This window comes from Manacus candei, unplaced genomic scaffold (assembly GCF_025592945.1).
Source record: "Manacus candei isolate 608988 ecotype Guabito, Panama unplaced genomic scaffold, ASM2559294v1 h1tg000035l, whole genome shotgun sequence".
Lineage (NCBI taxonomy): Eukaryota > Metazoa > Chordata > Aves > Passeriformes > Pipridae > Manacus > Manacus candei.
In genome coordinates this window covers 5,881,677-5,909,672 of record NW_026138083.1, presented here as the reverse complement: position 1 = coordinate 5,909,672, position 27,996 = coordinate 5,881,677, and the positions used below count along the sequence as shown (strand labels likewise).

Genomic DNA, 27,996 nt, shown 5'->3' with positions numbered 1-27,996 from the left:
CTTTCATGAGTTTTCCAGCTTGAGCATTTGGGAGGAAAAATAATCTAGGACTTGATTCCTAGGTGTAAAGTGGATGCTCTGCAGGGCTTAAGCAGAGCCCAGCTGCAGCAAGCCAGTTTAGCCCAGGAGCTGGGCATGTCTGGAAACACTGGGGTGATACACAGCACGTGTGGCATCCACAGGAGCATGAGCTGCTGGCCAGATTCTTAAATGCTTCCACTGTGCTTTTGGCTCTTAATTACTGGTGTTTTGAAGAAAACTGATGGATAAGGTAGTTTAATGATTCACCTGTTCTGGGGGAAAAAAAAAAAATTACAATACAATTTAGATAATGGTAATGTTCAGGAAAACTTCAAAGAGAAGATGGATAGGAGGAAGAAATCTGCAGAAAGAGTAGCGAACCAACTTGGACACCAGACCAGGCAACTTCAGTCTCTCTGTAAGGAACACATTTGTACATGAGCTAACAACTCTGCTACACTTTCATACGTCATTAGGCTAATGTTCTGTTTAAATAGAGTCATCAATCATTTTGTTATTAAACCCCTTTGTGCCTGGCAACAAATTGATGGGAAACGAAAGCATTAGTAGGTTGTTTGAGGATTATAAAACAGCACTTGTAAAGCTCCCCCTGCTTCAGTGGAAGGTGAAAAAGCACAGAGGAGCTAATTGATCGTGCCAAAACAAGCCTCTGAAAGTGCTGGGACTTAAATGGAAATAACCAATTGAGTTGCTTTTTATTTGTTCTGATATGCTTCAGTGTTCCAGGCATACATTTGGGTTGCATTTCCAGCTTTTCTCCCCCACAAGTTCTGAAACTTGCATTCCTTAAAGAAAGAAACCAAAAAAAAGAAAAAAAAGAAAAAGAAAAGAAAAAGGAAAGCTGAGAGTCTCATGAAACCTACAGTTCCAGCAGCTTGTACCTTAAGGAGGATGAACTGATATTAGACTCCTTATTTCAGAATAAAATGCTATACTCTTGCTCAGAACTTATTAAATACCTAAAAATATATATTTTTCAGCATTTGGTCTTGGATATTTTTATCTTAGTAACTGGTTGCAGGGAGATTACAGTGCCTTGCTTAATTCTGTATTGAAGTTTTGCACTTAAACCAGGAGTAAAACTCTTCTGCCTCACAATCGCATTGCTAAGTTTAACTTCCATGTTACAGTCCCGGGTTTTTCAGGGAAACCACGCTTTGTGCATCATGTCCTGTATGAAGCACATTTTGACTTTTCCCAGGAAGCAGTTAAAAATCCCATTTATTAGCCTTGTCAACAGCAGCTGTTGAAAGGCTATAGCCCTACTTGTTCTTCATTTCCACAGCTGTAGCTCCCTGAGGAGAACAATGGAAGGTCAAAGGCAGTGGCAGACTGTTTTCCTGCACTGAGGTCTAAGTCTTTCCCCAACCCTCATCAACTACAACACAGAGCACAGCTCTGAGTGGCACAGAGCAGGTGAAGACACCAGTTGCTCACTCTCTCTTCCAGCATAAGAAAGAGGTGCCTTTGACTGGCACTAGTAAGAGGCATGTTCAAAATGAAGGAAGAAGAGACGGTTCTTCACATGACAGCGGGGAGAACCACGGCCTCCCTCCCCGAGGATGCCAAGATACAGGTGCTCACTGAGATTCAGGAGCAGCACTTGGACTGGGCAAGTGCTTGGAAATCCCATGAGGGTTAATAGATGGGCAAAACATCTTAGGGTTTGAACCTCTTAGGGGTTGGGCTGTGGGAAGAGAGCTCTGTTCCTGCCCACAGGCTTCAGTGCAGGGAGCACAGAATGGTTTGGGTTGGAAGGGAACTTAAAGATCATCTCACCCCAACCTCTCTTCCACTAGACCAGGTTGCTCAAAGATTCATCCAGCCTGGCCTTGAACACTTCCAGGGATAGGGATGAACTGCAAGTTGGGAGGAGACTCCTGCTTTCTTGTGCCAAGCAAATTTTACCTACTCACCTTGTGTTACTGACGCTGACAGGTCCAAAAGTCAGTCACATCTGCTTCCTGCCTACCAGGGGGCTTTTCCACTTACACAACAGCTTGAATTATACATATGAATATGGGAAGCAAAAGGTTTTTGAAGCTTGATTGTCTCACTCCAGCTCCTCACACCAGCAGGAGATGAGCAACAGCAGACTCTTGTCTGCTTCCTAAGCCCCACCAAATGAATATCTTTTGCCCTCAGCTCCGATTCCGCTGCAGAGAGCGAGGCAGAGGCCACCTGGCAGAGTGCCTGGGGAGGGTTCTGTCTGGTCACCTTGCTGTGACACACTTCAGACAGTGGCCTTGCAGAGCAAACAGAATTCAATTCACACTGAGAGGACAGCAGAGCAGATTGAAAGGCTCTGCAAAGCAACACAAGTCTCCTGGCCATCAACTGTACGTGCTAAAGACAAAACAGCTCCCTGAATCCTTACGTGCCATAAAAATGCCAAAAGCAGGAAAAAATAGATACAACTATTGCACTGTTATCTGTAAGAATTTTATGTCTCAGAATCCTCTGTGTACAAATGTTTCATTTTTTTCTTTAATAAGTACTAGCATGCCAGAAAGTATTGCAAAAGAGAAAGAGAGCATCAGGGGTAATATAATGCTGGGGAGAGGAATGAAAAGCTATCAAGCGCCACAATCTGGAAAGTGAGTTTATTTTCAGAGATTTGAGGGTGAAACAACTTTTGTTTTAATTTTATGATGGAAGCCAACAGCCTTAATTCTTCCTTCATCACTAATTAGACAAGTAAGCATGACTAAGCCAATTTAACTGGAGACTAAGTAAAGAAAGAATAATCCCAAATTTACATTTCCACTTTTAACCTTACTTCAGGACAGAATTAAGGTGATTTGGGTGCTTATTTTTGTATTTCTATGTCTTAAAACCTTTGGGCTTCTCTTTAAAATGTAAATTAAAGTTCGGTTTGAATTCAAATTCCTGAGTGTGTGTTTTCTCAAGGCTGGAGCATCCCTGTGGTGTGCTTTACCCATAGGCTCAACCCTAACTCTCTCATGTTATTTTCTAGTGCTGTAGCCAAATACATGGTGTTAATAATCCACGTTCAGGCTGCATGCTGTGCACTACTGTCACATCCTAACAGAATCCCTTACTTTTAATGCAAATAAGCACAGTAGCAAATTGATACGTTTTTCCCATCTATTTTGGTTTCGAGAGGAACAGTGGATTAGCAAAGGCAGCAGATGCAGGAGCATTTACAGGAGCACAGGGGACACTGGCTGGTATAATCTGCCACAAAGTCACTGCTGTCTTGAGTCCTGTGAAATATTCATCAGCTGCTGGGCTGGCAGTGCCATTGGTGCCTCCACACCGAGCTCATTTCTGCCCCGTTCCCTCCTCGAGGAGGTGGCACTGCCCTACAGGAAGCAACGGAGCTGTTCCAGAAAGTGACACCAGGGGTGAGCTTTGTCAAAGCAGATGTGAATTTATGAAGGTTTGTTTTTTTTTTTCCTTTTCTTGTGGAATCTTAAAGCTCTGATATAATTAGTTAAAAGCCTTTCTAACACCATCATGCTCCCGACAAGGTGCCTTCCTGGAAGTTCAAGGTAAAACCTTGGCTGATAAGGAACTGACGGTGCAAGGCAGAGCGAAGCATAGGGTGGGTGGATGCTACAGCCAACACCTAAACCCCTCTCCCCTTCCCAGCTGTGCCCAGGCACTGCTGCCCCCACCACTCCCACATTCCCATGCCTGAGCTTCTTCCATGCTTTCCCCACTCACGGAGCAACTCTTTTTTGAGGATATGTAGTAATGGACCTGATTTTCAACCCACTGTGTGTGTGACATGAATAGGCATTAAATCCATGATCCTGGAAGCATGAGCAGGGCTTCCAGCTCCATGACAGCCTTGCTCTGCCACCTCTGCCAGCTGTGCTTTCATATTTCAACACTGCTAAAAATCAAAAAATAAAAAGGCAGGCAAACACCATGGCTCTGCTTTTAGCCGGGCGGTTGAACTCCTGACATGCTGGCACTATTATTTTTGTTAACAATGTGGAAGGGATAATGTTAGAGCAGGGCCTGGGGCTGGTCTGCAAAGGGCACTACAATCACTGGCAGGTGACTTATTTCTGTAGTACTGTAAGTCAAACTTGTGGCGTATGTGCTTTCTGTTCAAGCCAGATGAGAAAAGGTCCCCTTAGAGTAGGACTGCCAGCAACCAGCTCTCTGAGAGGGCAATCATCTAGTTAGCCAAGCTCCTCTCCCTGGAAAGTACTTTTTCTCCCTACAGGCCTCCTCTGTGCTCATTCCCTGCTCCCATACCTACATCTCAACAGTATAAACATCTCCAGGTAAACAAGCAGGACACTTTTAGAAGCTTGTTTAGAGGACAGAAAACTCCAGTAACCCAGCCCAGCCATCAGGGCATTGACCAGAGCAGGAGAGACCCCAGCAGAAACCTGACAGGAACTCCCATCCACCACCTCAAGCTGAAAAACATTTGGAGTAGCAGCTGACTCTCCTCTTAGAGCTTTGCCACTCTTCACAGCATAATTGAGCATTTGTTAGACCAGAAAGAGAAGGAAAATACGCACAAGATACTGCAGCTTTGGGGCACTAGAAATAGCTCTGAGTACTCTGTAAAATGAAGGTGCTTTCATTAAAAAACCTGGGGCCCAGAGCTTCTGAGTGTCTGGGGAGTGCTCAAACCAACAGAGGGTTCATGTTAAAAAAGGGATCTAGCAGCTTTGGCACCACCCTTGGACAGAATTGTGAAGATGTTTTTGGGGCTCAGACATGAGATGGACTCTTTTTTTTAGTACCTCAAGGTCAGCAGCCTGAGCAGCATATGCACAGAAATTTCCTGATCCTCTGAAATTACACCACAAGACAAATACCTGAATGCCACAAAGATGCTGCAGCAGCTCCAAACACTGCTAGAGAAATTTGTTGTAACAGGAGCCCTCCACCACATGCACTAAAACCTCAGAACCAGTACAACTGCTTTAGCAGTGCCAAGGACAAATTGAAGAGGAAAACACAAAATAAAAAGAACCTCTTCTAGTTTGTATAATAATAATAATAATAAAAAAAAACCTCTGAAACAGTCATGATACCAAATGCATATTAAAATATTTTATGAAATAATATACCCCCAAAAGAATTAGAAAAAATAAAGGACAATAGAATTCACTGCCTAATGAAGTCATTGCTGGAGATATCTTACAGCACACAAACCCAATCCTTATGTTCATTTAGCCAAATATGGAAGAGAAAGTCTTCTGGTTTCAAGTATGAATAGTCTAAAATTAGCTCCATCCTGGGCCTTTGACACTGCCCACATTAGACTTTTCAACAGCAAGGTTGAACATGGAGAGACCCCCCTGGAAGTGCTGAAGGCCAGGCTGGATGGGGCTTTGAGCAACCTAGTCACCTGGAAGGTGTCCCTTCCCATGGCAGGGGGGATAGAACTATATAATCTTTAAGGTCCCTTCCAAACCAAACCATTCTATGATTCTGTGATTTAAAAAGCCTGAAAATCACTCATACTCAAACATAACTTCATAAAAATGCACAAGTAGCAATTCAGCAATCAGGTAAACGAAAATTTAAGGGGCAGAATAAACAGCACGAGGGACATCTTTAGTTTTATGGGAAGAACTGACCTCTTGGAGAAATTGGGGCTCATATTCCATTGCTGAAGCCCAGAGCCTTTAGTGGTCAAGGTAACACTTGCTGATGCCATCAGGGCTGTGGAATTTCACATGGCAAACAACTGGGTTGAAGCATCTCTGTGCTCTGCAAAATACAACTGGATATGATAAATCAATGAAATTACACCTTGCATCCACCCAGCACTATTAGGAGCTTTTGCTCAAAAGCTGCTTGTCCAAGGAAGCTGGGCCTGGGACAGCTTATCCAATATTTGTCCAAGCAGCAATTCTGGCAAGCCCCACGTAAATAAGGCGTCATTCCAAGCTGATAATCCAATAGAGTGATGTGTGCCACACACCAGAGAGCACCAGGCTTGTTGCTGTGCGCTGTCCTCACTATGGATCAGGTCCAGGAGTGATATATGAGGGTTCTCAAGCTGTTTTCAGGGGTTCTCAGCAACTCACTGCTGAGGAAGGCTGGGCTGGAGAAGCAAAAAAAAGCCTTCACTGACTTGCTGTGCAGTGGAGACCTACTGCAGCCTGTGAACTCTGGAGAAAGTTATTACCACAGTTAAAGTAGAAAAGTATTGAAAACACTTCTAGGAAACTTATGGAGACCTCCCAAACAACACTGAAGTGAGTGGGAAAACAGTTCTGTATTTTTATGATACCTGTGAAACAGAAAAGGAATCAGGAATCATCTCTCCACTCGTCCCATCATGATCAGGGTTTTCAGCACATCCAGTGCTGCCCTGGGATCCCCCAGCAGCTCCAGCTGGTGATGGAAGATGCCACGAGAAGCTAAGAAATTACTAAATTACTCAATCCAACTAAATATTTTAATAAGGGAGATTGTTTGGTTACAAACAATATTTCTACCCCTGGGCAGGGAAGAGTTAAACACCCCAAGTCTGCACCACAGCACAGGATTTTTTTAATTATTTGCCTTTTTTTTTTTCCTTCCTTTGAATGGGTTTGTTTGTTTCCCTTGGAGGCTGCAGGCTCACACAATAGGCAGATTTTTCAATTAAGCCATTTTTTTTCCACTTTTAGTCTTCAATGGAGCCCAGGTGCCAATTGTTTGCTGCTTGATTTCTGCCTTCCCTTTCCTGTCTACAGCTTAACCCCTTTCTCTCATTCCTGCTTTTGGGGGTGTCACTGATCAAATTCACTCCTGGTGCTGATGGCTGATAAACAATTACCAAACAGCTTGGTAATGGCCTGTATTAAGTATGACTGACAATAAACAAGGCAGCATATAAACCTTTCGTTGGTGAATTCAGCCACAGAAAGTCAAATATTAACTAGTCATCTTGCCTTTGAAGCCCTCTTCATAGCATATTTATTCATAAAGTAAAAGCATTTTTAAAAAAAGCCACAAATCACCTACAGCCAGCTTAGGCAAGCCTCTTCTTATTTACTTCAGGAAGACTAACAAAGACATTGTAATGTTTTTTTCTTTTAAATCCCTCCTCACCCCATCACTTACTGCAAGGCAGCAAGTTTTAGCACAGAGCTGCCATCCTGTGCTCATGGAAGGCAACCTCTCTGACTGTTCCAGCCTCTGGAACACACAGAGAAAGCTTTTACACAGCTCAGGGATTAAGTTAGGCCCAGGCTGGGGCTCAGCTCAGTCACAGTGTCACTGCCAGAGGTATTAAACCCTTCCATAGATCAGATTGATCCTGGTTGTCATGTAGCCACTGTGCTGCTGTCAACATGTTCTGTTGCAGCTTTCCCTGATATCCTGATCAAGTGCTTGGGGTTCTGCCTAATGTATTAAACATCAAACTGGGTGAGCAGATAAAATCCTCTCCCTGCCACATGTCTCTCCTGTGTGTTTGCTCTGCATCGTTGTTATCAGAGAAAGGGAAAAGACGGACCAGTTTTAAAGCTGTAATGTCAGAGTTGCACCTGATTCACATCCCCTGCAGCTGTCAGTCCTCATCCAGTGAGGGAATGAGATCAGGGAAAAGGGAGGAGAAAGGGGACTTAATAAAAAAACCCAGCAGAACCACCAAGAATGGAGAATGCCAGGATGAATCTAAAACTATGCTCTTCAACAGTTCAAAGAGCACATTTTTAAGAGCAGGACATCCAACTTGGCATGAGGGACTTACACTCTTTCCAGATTTTCCTGGCACTAGAATCCATTTAAAATCCCATCTGTGGAGATGGGATGCTCCTTTCAGCCTTGCAGAGGTCCTTCTCCTGCACCACACACCAGCCAACAACTCTTCCTGTACCACTCAGGCCTGAGCCATGTGTGGCCACCTGCCTTCTTGTTCTGTTTGTGTGGGGGGTTTTTTTGTTGTTTTTTTTTGTTTGTTTTCCTGAAAGCCAAGAAAAAATTAAATATCAAAATTTTAAAAAGAACCCCCAAAAATATGAAATATGAGCATAAATATCCAAATAAAACAAAACTGAGCTACTAAGAGACACCATCTCTAGAGCCACAGTGATGGGGTGGGTGGGAAGAAATATTAAGGGACAAATCTAAAACCATCTAGGAGGGTTTATGCACAATGTTTACATCCCAGACACCAGTTGGAAGTGAAGATTTAATGATTTATCATATCCCAATTCGCTCCTCTCTGCAAAAGCAATAGGCAGAACCAGCAGAGCGTGTCTCTGAACATGCTGCTTGCTAAAAGGCATCACCCACAAAACTGGAACAGCCTCACCCTTGGCAAACACTGTCCCCTTGGGGCCTTCTGAAGAGCTGGGATTTAGGAGAAGGCCTTGCAGGGGAACAGAGTTTCAAGTGTCAGAGGATTTAAAAATATATAAGGCTATGAAACCTGATGGGACCTGAAAGAAACTGAAGGAGCAGGTATCTCAGCAGAGGATCTTTGGCCAGTGAAGCCAGATAACCCTCAAAATCCATTAATGGAGGATTTGGGAGTGAAGCCCAGCAGGAGATACTGGTGACATGATGTGCCCCAGGTGAGGGGGTTCCCAGAGAACCCAGAAGCCCATGCCTTGCAGGCAGGATCTGACTGGTACCACAGCACCTGCCTTAGGACAAACCTCATCTTTCATGAACCACACAGACATGGTGTGTATATGATTGCTGCTCTTCAGACTTGGTTGAAATCAGCACTGGATCCCAAAACTGAAGGAGAAACCTTGTATAGACAGTTCCTCCTTCAAGGCTCAGTTCCAACACCAGGCTGAAAACCTGGCATCCATATGCACTTGGCAGGGATTATTAAATCAAGTGGAAGACCATTTCAGGGTTTCCTTCAGTTGATTGTTTAGGAACTTATTTGGAACAAGCTTCCTCCCCAAGAGAGATTTCAATTCTACCCATGCACACAGAAGAGAAGAAATTAATACAGTGTTAAGACAGCTCAGCACTGAGAGCAGCACGCACAGGCTGAGCAGAAAGTTATGTGAGACCAAAAACTAGGTATTAGCAATTTTTCAAGGACAAAGTTGTGAAGTTTCCAATGACAACAACAGTTTTCCCCCTTGCAAATTGGCCCAGCAGACACACGTCCTCCTGTGCCATCAGGGAACACACTCAAACCGGGTCATCCCTGGGAGCTCCAAGTGACAGGAATCATTTCTCCCTAAAGGAAAACCTTAAAGATTGCACTTTGCATAATAAAATAATGAAAAAAAACCCCCAAACTCTGACTCTGGAATCCTAAAAACAAGGTATATGCAGGTAAGACTTTACGCTGGTTCTGCTTTCCATGCAGGTTTCAGGCTGACTTTGCCTTCGGAATCTTGCCTACTTCCAGGCATTACATAGCTGTTGTGATTAATTGCAGCATGTTACAGCTGAGATTTAAGCTTCTCTTGGATTTGTGGGTTTTATTTACCCACCATAACCAACTTGTGCAATCCATGGACTTGGGAGACATCAGTAAAATGGTTCATAAAATATTAAGGGCCGTGTTTCCCAATGACACTGATGGGAGAGCTGTGGGAATTGCACTGGTAGCAGGGTAAACTAACCCAGGGTAAGTTTAAATCATTATGTTTCCAAGCAAAAAGAGGGTGCATAATAGCTTTTGATCTTCAGTGGCCAGTGTATTTTGGAAATAGGCTAACATATGTAGTCTTTCTGAAGGCTCTGATTCCAAATCCATGTGTGGATGTAATTTAATGCACAGTGCTTTATGCAATTATACCTACAGATGCCTAAGTGAGAATTTAAATTAGCATTAACTTGATAGCTTTTGCTAAAGGCAGACAAATGCAAACAGGCACTGGGCAGATTTTCCCGTAAAGCTCTGCTGATCCCCATCAGTTCCCAAGGCACTGCTCCAAATGTAAACCCCGGGTATCGTTTTAGCAATTAGGCCTTGGCCAGCAAGAGCCTCTCTGCCCAAGTGGACTCAGAAATGAGACCCCAACTCTGCACAAGCCACATCTCCACAATGCAACAGAAGGAATGATGCTCAAACGCAAGGACCCCACAGGTTCACATAAGGATAATCTTTACCCAGAAATTCTTACAAATCCATATATACCAGTCTGAGGACCTGGACATTATATGCAAGAAAACCATTATTGACAGAAATCTGTGTGAAGATTGACCCATTGCCTCCAAGAAATGCTGTTTTGCTTCTGAGAACTGTCAAAGTCGCTGCACAGGAATTTCACAGTTGGTCTGTGCACAGGTTGAGTCTCAGGCATGTTGCACTTACTGCATGTGGTTTGTTCCTGCAATACCTGCACCCAGAAAACAGGCTGACCCCTCTTTTTCTTCCCAGAAGCCCTAAATAAGACAAATTATCCAAGTAACACATAGGTGAGAGCCAGTGTCTCACAGTTCTCCTGCGCTGAACCACAACTCATCACTTGCCCTCGATGTTTCTTGGATGGCCAGCACCCAAAACCCAGGAGGACTAAAGGACATGATAGGATGTCTCTTTTAAACACTGAGGTTTGCAGACACAGCTTGTTGCAACTTGAAAGCTGCCTATACCCCAAAAGCGACCTCTGACCTCAATAAAACAACTGAACTTGTCAGTTGTGGGTTTGATCCCTGTAGGGGCTGTTCACTTAAGAGTTGGACTTGATGATCCTGGTGGGTCCTTTCCAATCAGAATATTCTGTGAAATAAGGATAAATCTACCCAAAGGGAATTCCTGATTACTCCAAATCAAATTAGTAGTATTTTTGTCCAACTGTGGTGGCTACAGAAGACTGTAGTGGCAGAGAGGGTTTCTCTCTCCTGATGAGCCAGAAGTGTTGGCAGCAAACACACAGCATAAAAATTATTCAGAAGCAGCCTGATACCCTAATTTTATGAAAAACCAAAGCAACAGGACACATAAACAGCTGTGGCAGGGAAATTATCAGCTGGGGAGAGCACCATTTGTTTGCTGCAGAAGCAGCAGCAGACCTGGATCCTTCCCTCCTGGAAGCAGGTGCAGGTCAAGCAAACAGATATGCAAGGGCATTGCATCTCCTGGGCATCTCCCTGCTGGGCAGAAGGCAAACTGACATCAAAGGGTTGCATGTCACCTGTTAAACACCAGATTTCATTTTCCCCACTTTGCTGCAAGGAAACATCATCTGATGAGCTGACTCAGTCCACAGCTGCACATTTTGTCACCTTGGTAATCTACTGCTTGGAAGCAGTTTCTCCCTTCAGTATCTCTCAGAATTGGCACTGGAAGGCTGATGGGTTTTTAAAACACCTGGGAAGCATTTCTGGACCCCTCATCTGCCTGAGAAACAGCATATTTCTATGTGCACACACCATAACCCAGAGGCTGAATTTCCTTCTTGGCACAGATCAGGAAAAGAGGCAAAATTGGAAAAACAGTCTGTGAATGATTTTTTAGAGGAGCAATATTAACCCAAGCCTTACTGCTGTATCCAGAGAGGGGTCAGAGTGCATTGCCTCTTTTCCTAGGATCTCCTGTGGATCCTCTGTAACTGTAGGGCACTCTACAGTTTGGGTTGTAGCTCCTGGACTCCTGTGGAGAAGTTCAAACAGCAATAGTTGCAGCTACGTGACCTTCAGCAGACTCTCATCTCAAGGCAGGAAAGCTCGCATCTCAAAATGCACAACAGCAAATTCTCAAGCTCACTAAAACTTTTTAAGCCTCTTCATTTCCCTCTGTAAAGGAATAACATGACCTTGGAGTGCTGCTTTGTAGTAGGGTTTTCTTTTTTTTTTTTTTTTTGTTGGTTGAACAACAAAGGAACAGCTGTTGAGATTTTTTTGTTGTTGTTGTCTTTCAGGACAGGAATGTGTGTACTGAATATTTAGGACATATTATCTGAAAATAAAAATACTGTTACTAAAGCAGCTCATGAGCAGACACATGATGTCTCACAGAGTGAGCTCCCAATTCACATTGTGGTGTGGCCAGGCAAAGTGGGATGATGGGCATCAGGGAGGCAGATGCTTGTTGCAGGAAGGTGCTGCAGTGGTCAGCTGGATGGAAAAGCCTTGCTCAGGAGCACAGAAGTGACTCAGTTTCCATAACCCTGACATTTTGGGACAGCACAAGCAATAACTCACTTCAGTGTTTCACCACTTCATCTTAGTTTTCCTGAATGTTTAATTTCTTTCATCATTAAACTCCCAAATAGGAAAGCATTAACAGCAAAATGGGCTTGGACCTGCTGCCCCTGACTCAAACTCATCTTTTCAGTTTGCTGTCCTTCAGCCTATCTCACCCTCTCTAAGGTGTCTTGCCTAAGGGCATATTCCTGTAGCAGGAGAAAGGGAGGTCCTGAAGGCAGAGAAAGCCTCCCACTCCTGTAACTTCAACTAAGACAAATCAAAATTCTTCTCCAAGTCCAGGAGGGTTCATAACTGAGATTTCAATGCCATGTGGTTTATTCCTAGCTAGGAGGAGATAACATGCCCAGAAAACAAACCCTGGAAGCTCCTGCTGGTTTAAAAAGCAGACAACAGTGTGTGTTCCCCTGTAATTACAATTAATTACAAGAAGATACTTTTCTAGGAGTGGGCAACAGGTCTCCCAAGTGCCAAGCCATCAAACTCAGCTAAACCTTTGCTCCCAATACAGCTCACCCTCAGGAGCTGGCCAAGAAGCTTGGCCTGAAAGGCTCTTGCTACCAGAACATCGCTGTTTGCTCATGTTCCTGCTGTTCTCCAGCAGTAATCAAAAGCAGCCACCATCCAACAAGCTGTAGTTGCAGCTACAAAACATGTGAACTCCACTGGAGGAAAGCAACCAGCCAGAATCTGCACAGAAAGGACATCTATACACTGATTTCTTATACAGCTTATGAATCAAGACTTGAGAAAAAACACGGTCAAGAGACAACGATTTAGATTTTTAAAATCTAACTTTAGATTTTTAAAAACATATGAAATGAAAATTTCAAATACTGACAGCACCCAGAATGCACTTGGGACAACCACAGCTCTTGGGGTTCTTATCTGGAGTTGCACAAAGCAAAGAGAAGCTGAGGAGGACTAGAAAATAGCAACCAAGTTCATGAAGGGCAGGCTCCCAGTGGTTTTACTGCACTGGTCACCTGCTTATCAAGAACTGGAAGAAAGTGATTTCTAGGTATTCAAGAAAAATTGCTCTTCATTTCTTAAACTCTCATTCCTCAAAAGCTCTAATGGTTATTTAACAAAAAAAAAAAATAAATAATTAAAGCCTAAGTCACTTGGGAGAATTAATTTAAACAAAAAACACTTTCAGTTTGTTTATCTCAAAAAATATCTGCAGCAGTTGGGGAGGATTTATGGTCCAGTCAATAAAGGCTTGAGTAAAATCTCCTGCTATTCAGAATGTGCCAGACCAGGCCATAACAGAGCATAAGCCAAGATGGGGCCCCAGTGAGGGCCACAAGAGGAGAATCCTCCACTTTGAGCTGCATTTTCCCATTTGCTGCATTCCCATGGTTGGCTCTATCAGCTGTGCTGCGGGTAAGCAGAGGTTATATAGGTAGGCTTTAAGAAATATGAAAGAAAAAAAGCAGTTTTCAAGAGGTGACATTGCTGATGCTCTCCCTGAGGCAGCACTGAGTGCTGCTCCCCCTCCATGGGGACTGCTGACCACACCATTAGTGCTATAACTTCACGCTGCACAACTAAACCCCAAAGCACCTCACCCTAAAAATGAGAGACCAGAACCCTGATTTGGGTCTGCTGTCTTTGTTCCAGGCACAAATACAGGCTCCTCAGAGAATGGACTGAGAGCAGCCTCGAGGAGGAGGACTTGGGAGTGATGAGAAGCCCAGCACTACCCACAAACATGCCCTGGAAGCCCAGAAACCAACCATGTCCTGGGCTGCATCCAAAGCACTGTGGGCAGCAGGTGAGGGAAGGGATTATTCCCTCTACTTTGCTCTCATGAGACCCCACCTGCAGTAAGAAGGACATGGACCAGCTGGAACAAGTCCAGAGGAGGCCACAGAGATGCTCCAAAGGCTGGAGTGCCTCTCTTATGGAGACAGGCTGAGAGCTAGAGTCATTTAGCCTAGGTAAGAGAAGGATCCAGGGAGACCTTAGAGCCCCTTCCAGCAACTACTGGAAGAGATGCTACAAGAGAGCTGGAGAGGGACTTTTTACAAGGGCATGGAGTGGTAGGATGAGGGGGAACGGCTTCAAGCTGACAGGTTTAGATTACATATTTGAAAGAAATTCTTCACACTGAGGGTGGGGAGGCCCTGGCACAAGTTGCCCAGAGAAGCTGTGAATGTCCCATCCCTGGAAGTGTTCAAGGTCAGGCTGGATGGGGCTCTGAGCAACCTGGTCTAGTGGAAGGTGTCCCTGCCCACAACAGGGGAGTTCAGAGCTGGAGGATCTTTGAGGTCTTTTCCAACCAAAGCATTCCATGATACCCTCGATTTCTATTTGATAGACACCACCAATAGCCAGGGAGTGGCAGTCTGGAATTTTGAGGCAGCAGGTGAAGTTAACCCAGACTGAAGCATGCAGGGCTTTGCTTTTCCATTGCACAGGCCAAGGGCTGCACCTGAGCACAGGACAGATTTTTAGCAGGGTGATGCCAAGCTCCTCTCCCAGCCTATATGTTTTTCCTGACTATAATGTGCAGCACCACCTTACAGGAAAACATTTTCCTTTAATCAAGGTGGAAACCTGAGGGTGTTTTGCAAGGCGAGGGGAGCAGCAGTGTTTCCCTGATGGTTTTAGAAACCCACAAGCCTCACATAACCTTGGCCTTCTGTACAGTGCCATGAGTTATCCAACCTGTCACCAGAGCTAGAGGCTGCAGCACAGCCCTGCCTCAGCCCCTAAGGAAAGGAGGCTTCACATCTGAGTATGTGGCACAGAAAAGCTCAAAAATCCTTTGGGGATTAAAAAAAAAAAAAAAAAAACACAACAAAAAAAACCAGGAAAAAAAGCAGAGATGTGCAAAATTGACGCTACCTGTGAGCGGGCTCAGAGTTCCCACTCCTCCTTCTGCTTCAGAAAAGCTCCCCTCAGAAGGTGAAAAACATCTTTCTATATTTATCTCACTTGCTGAGCAGGAAAATATGCCCCTGACCCAGCCTTATTTACCAAGAACATGCTATTGAGGGAGGTTTTAATCCAAACACAGTGCTGAAAATAGGATGGATGATTAAAATGCTGTCATAGCACCCCATTTGTGCCTCTAAAGGTTCAGTGTAATTTTCTACCTTTCATAATTGCTCTGTCTACCCCTTTCTGCCTTTTGCAGAGCATTTGCTCTTTCTCCTCTGGCCTCAGCTTTCTAAATAAAGCTTTTTATTGATTCTACACTTTGTGTTCACTCCAGAGGAGCATCACTAAGGCAGAGAAATTCGTCAGCAGTGCTTTTTCCCTGCCTTTTTTTTTTTTTTTCAGTTTTCACACATATACTGCAAGTACAGGATGGAAACCTAAGACTTGCTGCCTTGCACACAACACCAGCACCTCTGATATGATCCAAACAAACACAGACACCAAGAAATGGGTCCTGACAGCCTCCTGCTCAATGCAACGTTACACATCTTTAGATTAAAAACCAAGCCACACTCCAAGGCTTGCTGAGTCTGCACCTGAAGCTCAGCAACCCTGAACAGCAGGTATCAGTAAGACACTGTCATGGGTTTAAGGTTTAATGTCATTGCTGATCCAGTCACAGGGTGCTGTCCTGATATAAGATTGTCCACATCCATATTTCAGTCTGCCCCCCCTGCACACTTCTTAGTGGCCTTTTTGACTGAAATCCCCATCGTTATTGTAAAACCCGATGTTGCGTGGCTTCACAGACACACACAGTTTCACTGAGGTCTTAGTAGCTTTAGGTGCCTTTTGCCTGGTTGCACCCTTGGGACCAAGCACACCCCACTGCAGCCCCTCAATCTGAGCTATAAAGGACAAAGGTCTCTCTGTACCCTCCATTCCTGTAGTTATGTCACCCAGAAGTGACTTTCCTAGCAGGTGACCAGGCCAGGATGGAGTGCCAAGCACAGCCATGAGCTTCCTTGTTTACAGTCACTTATGCCACAGCCTTGATGTTATTAAATTGGGTTTCTCCCCCATGAACAGTAATAATATGCCTTGAGCCAACTGGACTGTGCCCATGAGCATCTTTGCTTCCCATGATGGACTTTCTGCTTTCCAGTTTGCCTCCAGATCAAAGAATCATGGAATGCTTTGAGTTGGAAGGGACCTTAAAGATTGTCTAGACATATCTTTGCTTTATCCGTCTCTTTGACAGGCGAGAGTTTAGCTTGTCTTCTTCAAAACTGCTTGCTTTTCACATGCACTTCTCTCCACAAACACAGCCTGAAGGACAGGATCTTAGTAAGAAACTATTTACAGAGAGATTTGGGAATTTATCATTGTTTTGTCACCAGTGAACAAACAAGGCACTAGGTCTGTCCCTGATCAGCAGGATTTACTTTAGGAGGCTGCTCTGGAAGAATGGAGAACTCACGGCTGGAGCAAGGCAGAAAGAGCTCTGCACATCCTTACCAAAACCAGACCCTTTCCAAAGGCTTTAGGAGCTGAAGCTGCTTAGTGCTCATGTAGCCCAACACACCAATTTAACAAAGCCAAAAGTGGATCCCTTGGGAAAAATATAATACTAGAGCAAGAATGGCTATGCTGCTTCCAAATACTCCTGCAGCCTCCAACTTTTTGCTGTTTATGGAGAACAAGAGAGGACAGAGGACATTCCTGTTCCTGATGCTGGAAAGAGCCATGGGTGCAATCCCTACCCACCCTCACCACATTGCCATACAAAAGGTAGGTTTTGTGTCTCCCCAGAGTGTCTGAGGAGGGATAATCAAGACCTGGCCAGAGGGCTGGAACCAGTGAAGAGCCAAAGAGAGGGCTGTATATCCATCAGGAATTGCAGGTTCCAGGCATGCTGGGCTAAACTGATGTTTTAATGGAAACACTGATCATAACCCCCCAAAAATTGCATAACTGAGAGGTGAAGGCCAGCTTTGGTACAGCTTTGTCTCACAGACTAATGCCCTGGAAAGACAACTGCCTGACTAAGCTTCCCTTCCATACTCGGTGAGCATTTTGTGTGCCAGCCAGGATACTTCTTGTGGTTCAAAGCACACAAAACAGATGGGTTTGCATCTTTATCATCATCCCTTTCCATCCAATATGGGGTTTGTAGATGAAGCCTGGTGATTCCCTTTCCTTTGGCGTTCATGGAAGAGCACTGTCATCCAAGGAGTCTGAGCTCTTCTCCCTCCATTTCCTTTAAATGTCCCAGAAAAGGACAAGGTCTCTGTGCCAGTAAAACCAGCAATAAATAAAACACCTCACAAGACATGGACAGAAGCCCACAGCCACTGGGCTGGCAAATTGTTGCTACCTCTGCAGTAAAAGAGCACCTTTAAGTTCCACATTAGAACATCATAAAACCTTTATTTTATCATCTGAGTAATTAAAATACACGAAGCACAGAAATTAACTGAAAAACATCCAAATAAAACCTTTCAGCCAGTAACTAGGCTCAGGAGCAAGCAGAGCCCCGTGCTCAGAAGCATCCACCTGGCACTGCTGTCAGGTCACCTTTGCAGCCCTAATATCACACATCAGTAAGAGCTGGATTTGAAAGGTGAAAAGCAGTGTCACAGCTTAGTGCAATGAGGGGATAAAGTTCTCGTCTTCCTTCAGCAGGAAGGGCCCCACAGTTGTCACTGCATGGCAAAGAACACCCTCAAGATGTGCTGACAGTTTTGACCATCTGTGTGAAACTCTTCCAAGCATCAAACAAGAAGTGTTTGGGTTTTGTTTCTCTTTAATTGCAATTTTAAATGAATAGCATTTATCGACTTTCTTGCAGTGTTGCACTGCTTTTAGTCACAGCACTGTCCAAGGAATTACAGCACTGCAAATATTTGCTGGGTTTAACTAGCTTTTACATAATTGTTTAATTGCTCCACAGAAATAAAACCTTACTGGGGGTGCTGATAGTGTCTAAAATTAGGTCTTTATAGGAGTAGTTCAACATCTTTCCAAAAATCAAGGACTTCTGGACTCAGCTTTGTGCCAATGATGGAGACATTTCTGTCTGTTAGCAACCTGCATTCCTCTTCTTTTCTATTTAAACCTGGGATAGGATTTTTTCCCATCCTCACAGCAGCAGCTTTATCTTCAAGTGGGGTAAATAAGCATCTCTAAGAAGTGGCCACAGGGATTCATTGCACACACTGGCCTCTCACTGTGCATTTCAGTCCAGCAACCCTTTCCCTGGGCAGTCCTAACTGGAAAATAGTGGTGTTCTGCAGAAAGCACCAGGAGACCTTGAATTAGCACACCGTGAAAGTCAGGATTAGGGAGGCAGTCATTAACAATAGCTGCGTGCCCTGAAAGTCTCTCATTTAATGGAGTGGTAAGAGATTATTTACACTGTGGCATTTAGAATCCTGATATCCGGATGTCTCATGAGCTCATGATGTGCCCTTTAATTCCTGTTACCTTGCTGAAAACTCATGTCAAACCTGCATGGACTCTGCTCACACCAAAAATGACTCACTTCTCGCTGCTGGAAGGAGATTTTTTTCCTGACTAGATTTATATATCTGGGTAATGGGGTGCAATAGAAAGGTGTTTAGGATTCCCACAGCAACTTAGATGAAAGGATTAGCACTTTGAAAGAGCAGATTAATCTTTGTGAGACCCAAAAACATCCCCTTACTCCTGCCACGGAGTCCCTGCTGCGCCTAAACGACTTCCTTTAACGCACATAAAACTAAAGTGACTTGTTTACGGAGCTAAAAACCTGTTAAAAGAAACAGGCACGTGGTACAGCTCAGACAGAGACCTGTAGATCATCTCCACAAAACCTTGGACCTCGTGCTTAATTAGGCATTGAGAACATGAAGCCGTGTACAGGCCACGCTTCAGTGCCTTTGAGAAATACTGAAGCAGTTTCTGTGCCCAGGCATTGCCCAGACAGGAATGTGCCAGAGCATCCCCACTGCCTTCCCCATCCACCAGGACACAGAGCACTGACTCACTTGACCCTACATGAAGCAATTTTATTTCTTAAATGCGTCAGTAATTTCATTAACTTAGATGCTTTGGAGATTTTTTTTTTTTTTTTAAACCCACCCTAAAGCCAGGAAAGACTTATGGAGAAGATAATCACTACTCACACAGGAAGACAAATAGGCCCAAGGTGACTATTCTGATCCTCTTGTCTGATCTCTTGCCATCTCCCAGCAAGGTCTGCAGTAAATAAAGGCTAATCTTAAACTCCTATGAACATCTGGCCCTAAAAGAACAGGTTCTTGTCAAGGGGTCACCTCCTTTCTGGTATGGATGTCCCAGCAGTAGAAGTCAATGCCAGACAAGCAGGCTCTAGATATTATTTTTTTAAGTATTAGTAGGCTTACAAGGCCAATATTAAATGTGTGCCAAGTTCATAGATTCAATTTTTTAAACTATTTTGAGAAGTTAATCCTAGCTACCATTGAATAGTTACAAGAAGGCAGGAATAACAGGGACCAAGGCCAGACTGCTGATGGGGCTGCAGCAGTCGTAGCCAAGAGCAGAGAGACTTGGCTATTCTGAGTACACTCAGATAAACACCTTTCTGTCCCAGCAACTCCAGCATTCCCCCCCTGTACTCTTTTTCCAGGCTAAGTCAGTCCATGAAGACCAATATCTGCATTGCTTTCCTCCTTCATCCCTCTACTTTTGACACTATACCTCATTAACCTTAAAGTTGCCTTCTGTTATCAATGTTGTCCCCTCTACCCCTTCAAGTCCCAGGCTGGACTTTTTTAAAAATTGTTTTATTATTCTTTAAATTATTTTCTTTTGGCACGCAATGCCCCACTCCCCCCAACCCTTTTTTGTTGGTGGCATTACTTCCCCTTGCAGGGAGCCACCAAGGAAGCTCTGGAACCTCCAGAGATACCTCCTGCTCTTGTTTCCCTGGTGTCAAGCTCAGAAGTACATTAAAGCTGTACTAACAAAGAAGCTGTTATGTTTTTTCTTTTGACTGAAATCATAGAATGATAGAAAAGTTGGCATTGGAGACCTTAAAGACCATTTCATTCCAACCCAGTGCAATGGGCAGGGATACCTGCCACTAGACCAGGTTGCTCAGAGTCCCATCCAGCCTGGCCTTGAACACTTCCAGGGGGAGGGCAGCCACAGCTTCTCTGGGCAACCTGTGCCAGGGCTTCACCACCCTCACAGCAAAGAATTTCTTCCTAATACCTAATCTTCCTTGTACTATATGCCCATGTAAAAAAAGTCCCTCTTCAGCTCTCTTGTAGCCCATTTAGGTACTGGGGGGTGCTATAAGGTCTCTCTGGAGCCTTCTTTTCTCCAGTCTAAACAAACCCAGCTCTCATCCTGCCTTTGCAGGAGAGATGCTCCAGCCCTTGGAGCATCTTCATGACCCTCCTCTGGACTTGCTCCAACAGGTCAACATCCTCCTTATGTAGAAGGCCCCAGAGCTGGATGCAGCACTGCAAGTGGGGGGGGGTCTTACCTGAGTGGAGTAGAGGGGGGAGAATGCCCTTCCTCAGCCTGCTACCCACACTGCTTTGAATGCAGCCCAGGATAATGTATGTAGATTACTCTGTGCTGCAAACTTGTATAAATACAGAAAACCCCTACTCCTCTTGAATGAGTTATTTGCTAAATAATATCAGATGGCCAGCCCCACACTCGGATAGATTGCTTCAGCCCTGACCCCGGAACGTGCCTGTGGTAGGAAATGCAGATAATTCAATAATTCTTTGTCCTGGCTCAGCTCAAGTCTTCTCTTGAGCTCAGATCTCAGCGCTATGCAATTCACATCCCAGTAAAACAGTCCTGTGATAGAACTAATGCCCATTTGCTTTTGGCTGGAACCAATATGTTCATTAATCCCAGTGCCTCAGGATGGACTCAGTCTGGCTCACCTCAGAGGAAAGGTCACTGCTCTGTCAGCTTTGCTCCTTAGCATCCCCTCATTAAATTTCCATCTAGGTGCCACATACTTTGCTTGTTAAGAAGCAGGGATTTTTAGGATTAGCTTAATGTTTGCCAGACCAAACAGCTGGACTGAGAAGCACAGATCTCAGGGAACAGGACAGAGCACGACACTGCCAAACAGTTTAATTCAGTTAAGTATCTGGGAGCTGATACAAGATGATCTGCCTTTAGGTCTGGTGGGTACTGGCTGTTAATTTAGGGTTGGCTGAAGGAAGGAAGATGCGGCACGCAGATGTTTGACCTGGCTAAAGCAAAGCTGCCTCATAAGGTACCATCCTGGGGGCTCCAGCTCTGCTTCCCCACGAACCCTGAGCTAAAAATTCAGCTACAAACAGTGAGGCAGATGAAGGAGAAAAGTTTGAAAAGACACCAGAAAGAAACATTGGGAAAAACACATGCGTGAAATATCCCAACAACTGATTTGTGGCCAAGGAACAATATTAGGAGGTTGACAGCCTCATTTCTGGATCATTCCCTGCTTTTCAGTGAGATGGTAGCTCTTCTCCCTGACCCAGTAAAGGTCATTTATAGACTCTGTTGTTACACTCTCCTGGGAGCTGGAGGTGGCACTGCCAGCTTTGTGCCATACCAAGTCTTCCCAAAGCCTAATGCCATTTTTGGGAACACTAGGCTTTATAATCAGTTAAGCACTGCAAAGCCCATCCATTCCCTGCAAGCTCAAGTCACAAGAGCAACTCTGAGGCTTTATGCTAGAAATCTAATTGCCAACCTTTCTATCCACACCACAAGCACTAGGGATCCCAAGGGAATGAAGATGTGCCAGTGATATTTTACCTTTCTATCTCATAATAAGTGAGAAATCAACAGAATGTGCTCCAGAAATAGCTGCATCATACCTAAATAAAAACTACGCTGTCCCCAGTAAAACATTACATACATTTTTCATCCTCCTGAGGGGGAAAAGCACGGGAGAAGGTGTCACATGCGAGAAGCACGAGGCACATTGCCAGCAGCAGAGAGGGACGGTTGATACCTCAGATGATTACTTATCTCTCATCACCAAATATGCTCAGCAGAGATGAAAAATTCATTTCGTGATGACAATCCTTTGCCAGGCTCTCTCCCTTGCAGAGTCAGTACTATAAGCAGCCTGCTCTAGCACAGTGCCTGCTGCAAAGGTGACCACGGGAGATGGCCCTTGATGTGAGTTACAGTCTGGAGGCAGAGTAGCACACAAACCACATTGCTCTAATTAACTTTTCCTTGCCCCTGGGTAAGATTCATTTTTTAATTTTTCGTCAACTGGATCAAAATGAGCCTTCAGAAGTGTGACCTTCCCACCACCTACATCCCATTACACTGTCACCAGAGGCACAGGCAATCCCAGGAAAGCCAAGATTTAAGAAACGGGATGGACTGAAACTCAGACTGGCTCCGAAAGGTATTACTGTCAGACCTGTTTGTTCACCCCCAAGCTTTGTGGTCTTTTCTTCCTGCTCTACTCTGATCTGTATCTGCTGCAGATTGTCCCAGTTTGGGGTAATTTGGCATTCACTTCACAAGTTTGCAGTGGCTGGCAGGTAGGAACACGTTTGGCTTTGCAGCTGTTCACTGTACATCTACTAAAGCATTCCAAAGCTCCAGGGGTGAGAAAAGCATGAAAAACTACATTTCATTCTTTTCATCATTACTGCAGTGGGCCAAATGCACAGCAGGTGCAAATAAGCATGAGATCCTCCACCTTGTTACACCACCTGCTTTGAACTTTGGTTACTCAGTTCAGCCAAAACCATAACAAACACGTTATTTTAAGTTTCCCAGCAAATTTTCTACATTTAAACAATGAATTTGAGGTTTTTTTTTTACCCTAATGATCCTTCAAGAAGGCTTACAGCTTTTCCAGTGCCTTCTGCACTTAGCCTGAACTAGATTTCATCACCACTCAGGGCAGCTTGTCTGTATGAGCCCCTCTCATTTTTCAGCTATGTTGGTGGAGACACAGGAATATTTGAGTCTCCACTTCCCCTGCTCCCCACAGCCACCCTCTTGGCAGGCTTTCACTGCTGGCCTAACGAGATTGTAGAGCTGGTTTATCAAGACTCCTGTTTCATAGGAAGAAGGTGCTCCAGGGCAGAACTGGCACTGCCCATTTATTTTATGGAATTAAGGGTAAGTCCATGATACTGAGGCTAAGGAGAGGCAAAAGCAAGCACTTACCCAGCCATTTGCTGCACGGCACAGCCTTTCCTCTCTCCAGCTTCTCTGAGGCAGCAACTTCCCCAGGTGGCATTGAAGAAGTCCTGCAAGAACTCTGAGCCTGAGTATCCTTTGGGAAACTCCCCTCTGGAGCAGCAAACTGTGCTCCTCCAGGACTATGCTGCTGGTGGACTTTGCAGGGAGGGCTGGGAAGCCTGAGCTCTCCCATGGCATTAGCTAGAGCAGGCCATCACCTTGAACTTCATCATCCTCCCAGAGACAGGGCTGCATTCAGACACCATGAAACACTTCGAAGGGGAGCTGGAGATGATGGGGAAGGAAACCACAAAGAGATCCTCTGCAGCTTTCTTGGAAGGAAGCTGTGCAGGGGAGGAGGATATCCTATACCATCTCCACACCACCCAGCTGTAACTCTGGGGGAGCATTTATAACCCCTCTTTATATCCCCTCTCTCTACATCCATCAGCAGCATCACCTGGGCAAGCCAAATCCCACACCTTGAGACGGGTGAGGACGGTGCTTTCCCCAGCAGCAGCTCAAACCCAGCTGATACCATTCACACACAGGACGTGTCCAAATCTCTGCAGAGAAAGAATTTCAGCAGTAGAAACAACAGCTACAAAATATTTTATGTTTAAACCGAGGCTGATGGTGCCAGGAGGAAGGTGACTCAGATGCATCTACACTTTCCTCCTCGGAGCTCAGTGCTGGCGTCATCCTGCGTCAGCCATCAAACCAGCTCTGCTTTACTACTGCAGGAACCTGTTTTTCATGTCCTTATTTCCTGCCTGATGGCTTCTTGTGTGGGTGGCAGCAGAAAGTCTACAGCACAACATTTGTAGGTTCTGTCTGGCGAGAGATGATTTCATTTGTGTTTGAACTGGTATTTATTACGCTGGGGAGATGGGCAGTTTATCCCTCTGGTTCAGCCTGAATGGCTTTTTTTTCGGTTCGCATTCCAAAATGATTGAAGAAAGCAGCTCCAAGGCATTTCTGAAATAAAAAGATGTCAGCAAATTGACAGTGGCTTTAAGTTCATGCCTTATATTTCTGGAAGGGTGAAACCTCTGTGTCAAACCCTCTGGCTACCTCAGGCTCATCACTTGGGCTTGCTACATCTCTTATATTCTCGAAGTAGAATTGACCCACCAAAATCCCATTTGTCTCAGTCCTAATTCCTGCCTCATCCTTCAGGTGTATTTTCTCACAATGCAAGTAGAAAGTGCTTTAGGAAATGCTTTGCAGCCCCTCCTTCCCCAAAGGCCCAATTTGCTTTCATCAGGAATGTACTCCAAACACAAGGTTTGGATGAAGCCAGTGAGACTCACATTCCAGAAGGGCCATGACTGGTCTGATAAGGACATACCACTTCCAAGCAGGCTACTGGGAGTTGGAAGTTTGAAATCTGTCAACATGCAATTTTAGTAGTGGAAAATGAAACGCTGTTAGACATGTCTGCTCTCCAAATCAGCTTTGCCTGGATCCATCTGCCCTGTAATGTCTCTTTACTGGCCTCTGCTCAGGATCAACCCAAATCTGGGGTATTTAAATTCCCATAGGACATGGTGCAGCTGATGGACAACAAATCCAGTCTTCCCAAAGTGGCTGCTTCCAGGGAAACTTCAGGCAGGAGACAGCAGTTTCCTCAACAGGTTTGCACGTCCTCTCTGTGCTGAGGTGCAGACAATGGCATGCAGGGCACGGCTCCATTTTGGCAGTCAGTCCTAAGGCAGGGCTGTGGTGAAGGCACAGTAAAGCTCTCTCCTCCTTGTTCTAATACCTGGGCTGGCAGTGATGACATGGTGACCTTGGTGACCTCATCCTCTGTGTCCTGGAGCCAGTCTGAGCAGCAGAGCTCAGGCTTTGCTCTGCTCAATACTTCATACACAGCAGGAAGCTTTGGCTAAGAAGTCAGTGCTACCAAGGCCTGGGGGAGCAGGTTGGTGCTGACAGACACCCAGGCTTAAGCCTTCCTCTCTAATAGGATTAGCACACAGGCATTTGTTTCCCTGTCCCAATTAGAAACCCCAATTATGGGGGGTTTGGCAGCTGTCAGAGAGCGTCAGTCAAAACCAAAGAGCTGCCACCCTCCTGGTCTCACTTGTACCACCTCCCATTATGGTTCAGTGAAAAGCATCACAAATAAAAATCACTCCTTGCCTCTCTCCAGCCAGTTGTCCTGCAGGAGACAGAGGCTGAGACTGAGAGGAGGAACCCTCTGACCTCAGAAGTTTTGGAGGAGATTTGTACACCTATGAAACCCCTCCTTTTCTAACTCTGAAATTGGAGCTATCAGAATCACACAAAAGGTTGACTTTTGTTTGTCTTTTCCTCACTTTGACTAATTTCTAACATTAATGGGTCCTTAAAATCAGTGGATGGATATTTCTCACCAGTAGATCATTCCCAGGAGTTGCTGGTGAGCCCTTCTCAGCCAATTGCAATGGCACCAGCCATGCATGGACACTATGCTGGGCTCATCTCCTGGTTTCTGGGTTTTGTTTTGTTTCTAGATCCTCCCAACTTTTCCACATTTCCAAAGGCTTTTTGCCAAGGCTTGCTCCTTCCCTCAGGCCCTGTCTCCTGCCTCTCCTATCTATGACTAAACTACACAAAACTCATATGGACGTAGTTACTGCCGAGAGCTCAGTGCTTCCAGCAAGCGTGGTCAACACTGGACAAAGAATGCAGGAGTTTTTGAGGAGAATCTGACAAAACAAAAGGCAGAGCAGCCTTATATAAAAAGCCATTTGTTTTCTTTCAGGAAATAAGAATAAAAAAACCGTATATTTTTCTACCATGCTGATGAGAACAAAGTCCATCTTCCCCTGGCCTTGATGCTGGGGCTCAGGGAAAGAGCCCATGAAGGTGTTTTTTCTTTTTTAACTTCAAAGGATATGGGTAAGCAAAAAGGATTTTCTAAACTGCACTGATTCCTGCTGTAGGTTGACAGATGCATAACAAAATCAGTGACAGATTTGCCCTGCACATTTCAAGCAGCAATATGGATATTTTCCTTGCTAATTGCATCATTAGCTAATCCACCCTCAAAGTTAAAGGACTTGTGATCAAATTACTACTGTGATAATCAGTGATGTGATCTTTTTCCTGCTCTGCAGAACAGGTCTCTTGCCCTCGTTTTGCCTCTGCTTTCCCATCTACAGATGTGATAATTTGCTTTTTCATTTTTCTTTTCCTAAAAAAACATGAGGTTAACCTCAGGAAAACTACACTTTTAAAAATATTTTAATGGAAGATAGAGCATCAGACAAAATATTTGTGGGTGTTAAATAAGAAAAATTTCAAGACACACGTGCCATTTTCATCAAAAGGATAACGAATCCTCACTGCCTTTTTTTTTAAAGTTTATAAATAAGGCTGGGAAGTGTACTGAGTGTGAGGAGAGTCATCATTCTAATATTGCTCTGCAGTGCCAAGACAATACAATGGTAAATTAAACCCCCTTTTATCAGTCCAGGGGAGGGATCTGCCACTGAGTTATCTCCCATTGGTGTAGGACAGACTACAGAGAGAAGGGAGGAAGAGGGCAGCCTGCCAGGGAGGATGGCTCTTGCTCTTCAAAACCGTGAGTGACCTGTCACCAAAGTTTCTTTTTTCCCGTTTGCTGTAAATTTTCCTGTAGCTTCTTGGCCTCATTAGATGACTCCAAGGCCTGGCTTGGAACTGATGTTGGTAGAAAATTGAGCTGGGCCCAAGGAGTATTCAAATGAATCACAGAAAAGCCCATCATAACCCATTAAAAATTAAGATAATTGTGGCTGGCCTTTGGCTGGGAGAAAGCCAGCAGCGTTGCAATGATGGATTTGGGAGTGCTGGGAGAGCAGGGATTAATTTCCACATTTTTCCTTCCTGAGAATTCAGAGAGCAACAAAGCAGTGAGATTTTTCCTGTGGTTTGTCATTGGAGCCTGGTAATGACCAACCCATCCTTTTCATGCTGCATAAGGATAGAGGGGTTTGCAGCACACAGCTTCCCATGGCCCATCCTGATCTTCAAGAACTCACCTATGTTGAACATGTCCAGGGTCTAAGCCCTATTTGGCGGTCATATAAGGCTGGTTTTGTGCCAGGGATACTCCCTAGCTTGGATTTGGCCTGTGCCAACTCACTCTCAGACTGTGGTCACACATGGGTAAGGTCATACTGGTGAAGGAGTGAAGAAGTCTCAGCTGTAGGGACACAGACTGGGTCACACTGCTTTCCCTCAGTGCTGGCCTGCTCTAATTACTGCAGTTGTACTCTCAGGTGAAGGTAAAGGTTGTTTAAAATGTCAAAGAGGCTAATTAATGCAGGTTTTCAGAAGTACTGAGTGCTCATTAATGCAGAGAACCAAGGAATCACAGAATGGGTCAGGTAGTGAGGGACCACAGTGGGTCATCTGGTCCCATCTCCCTGCTCAAGCAAGGTCATCCTAAGACACATAGCACAGGATTGCCTCCATCTCCAGTGAGGGAGACTTCACAGCCTATCTGAGAAATCTGTTCCAGAAAATGGCTGTGAACTTCAGCTGCTCAGCGCCTCTAGAAACTGCGTATCTCAACACTTGAATGGCCACTGTCAACACTGAAGGCATCTCCCAAGTGCACCCAGAGCTCACAGAGGTGGTTAAAGTGCTGCTTACCTGCTGTGATCACTTCTTGTGATGAAGCAGTGGCGTGGGCTGAGCACTGAGGGGTGCCTGGCACCATCAGGAACCAGCTCTTTTAAAGGTGACCATCTCCTCAGAGCACAACGGATCCACTGCAGCAGCACAGCAGAGAACAACCCACAGCAATGCACTGGTCAGCTGGGAAAGCAGGGGCAA

At 44.8% G+C, this 27,996-nt stretch overlaps 1 long non-coding RNA gene across 1 annotated transcript; it reads right to left on the bottom strand.

Moving 5' to 3' along the window:
* Window positions 1-40: 40 nt before the first annotated feature.
* LOC127473304 (uncharacterized) lies at window positions 41-27,867 on the bottom strand. The gene is made up of 4 exons (XR_007905361.1): window positions 27,814-27,867; window positions 23,173-24,165; window positions 5,619-5,751; window positions 41-288 (listed from the first exon to the last, which is right to left on the bottom strand). It is a non-coding gene; the product is annotated as an uncharacterized LOC127473304 (long non-coding RNA).
* Between the last annotated feature and the right edge of the window lie 129 nt (window positions 27,868-27,996).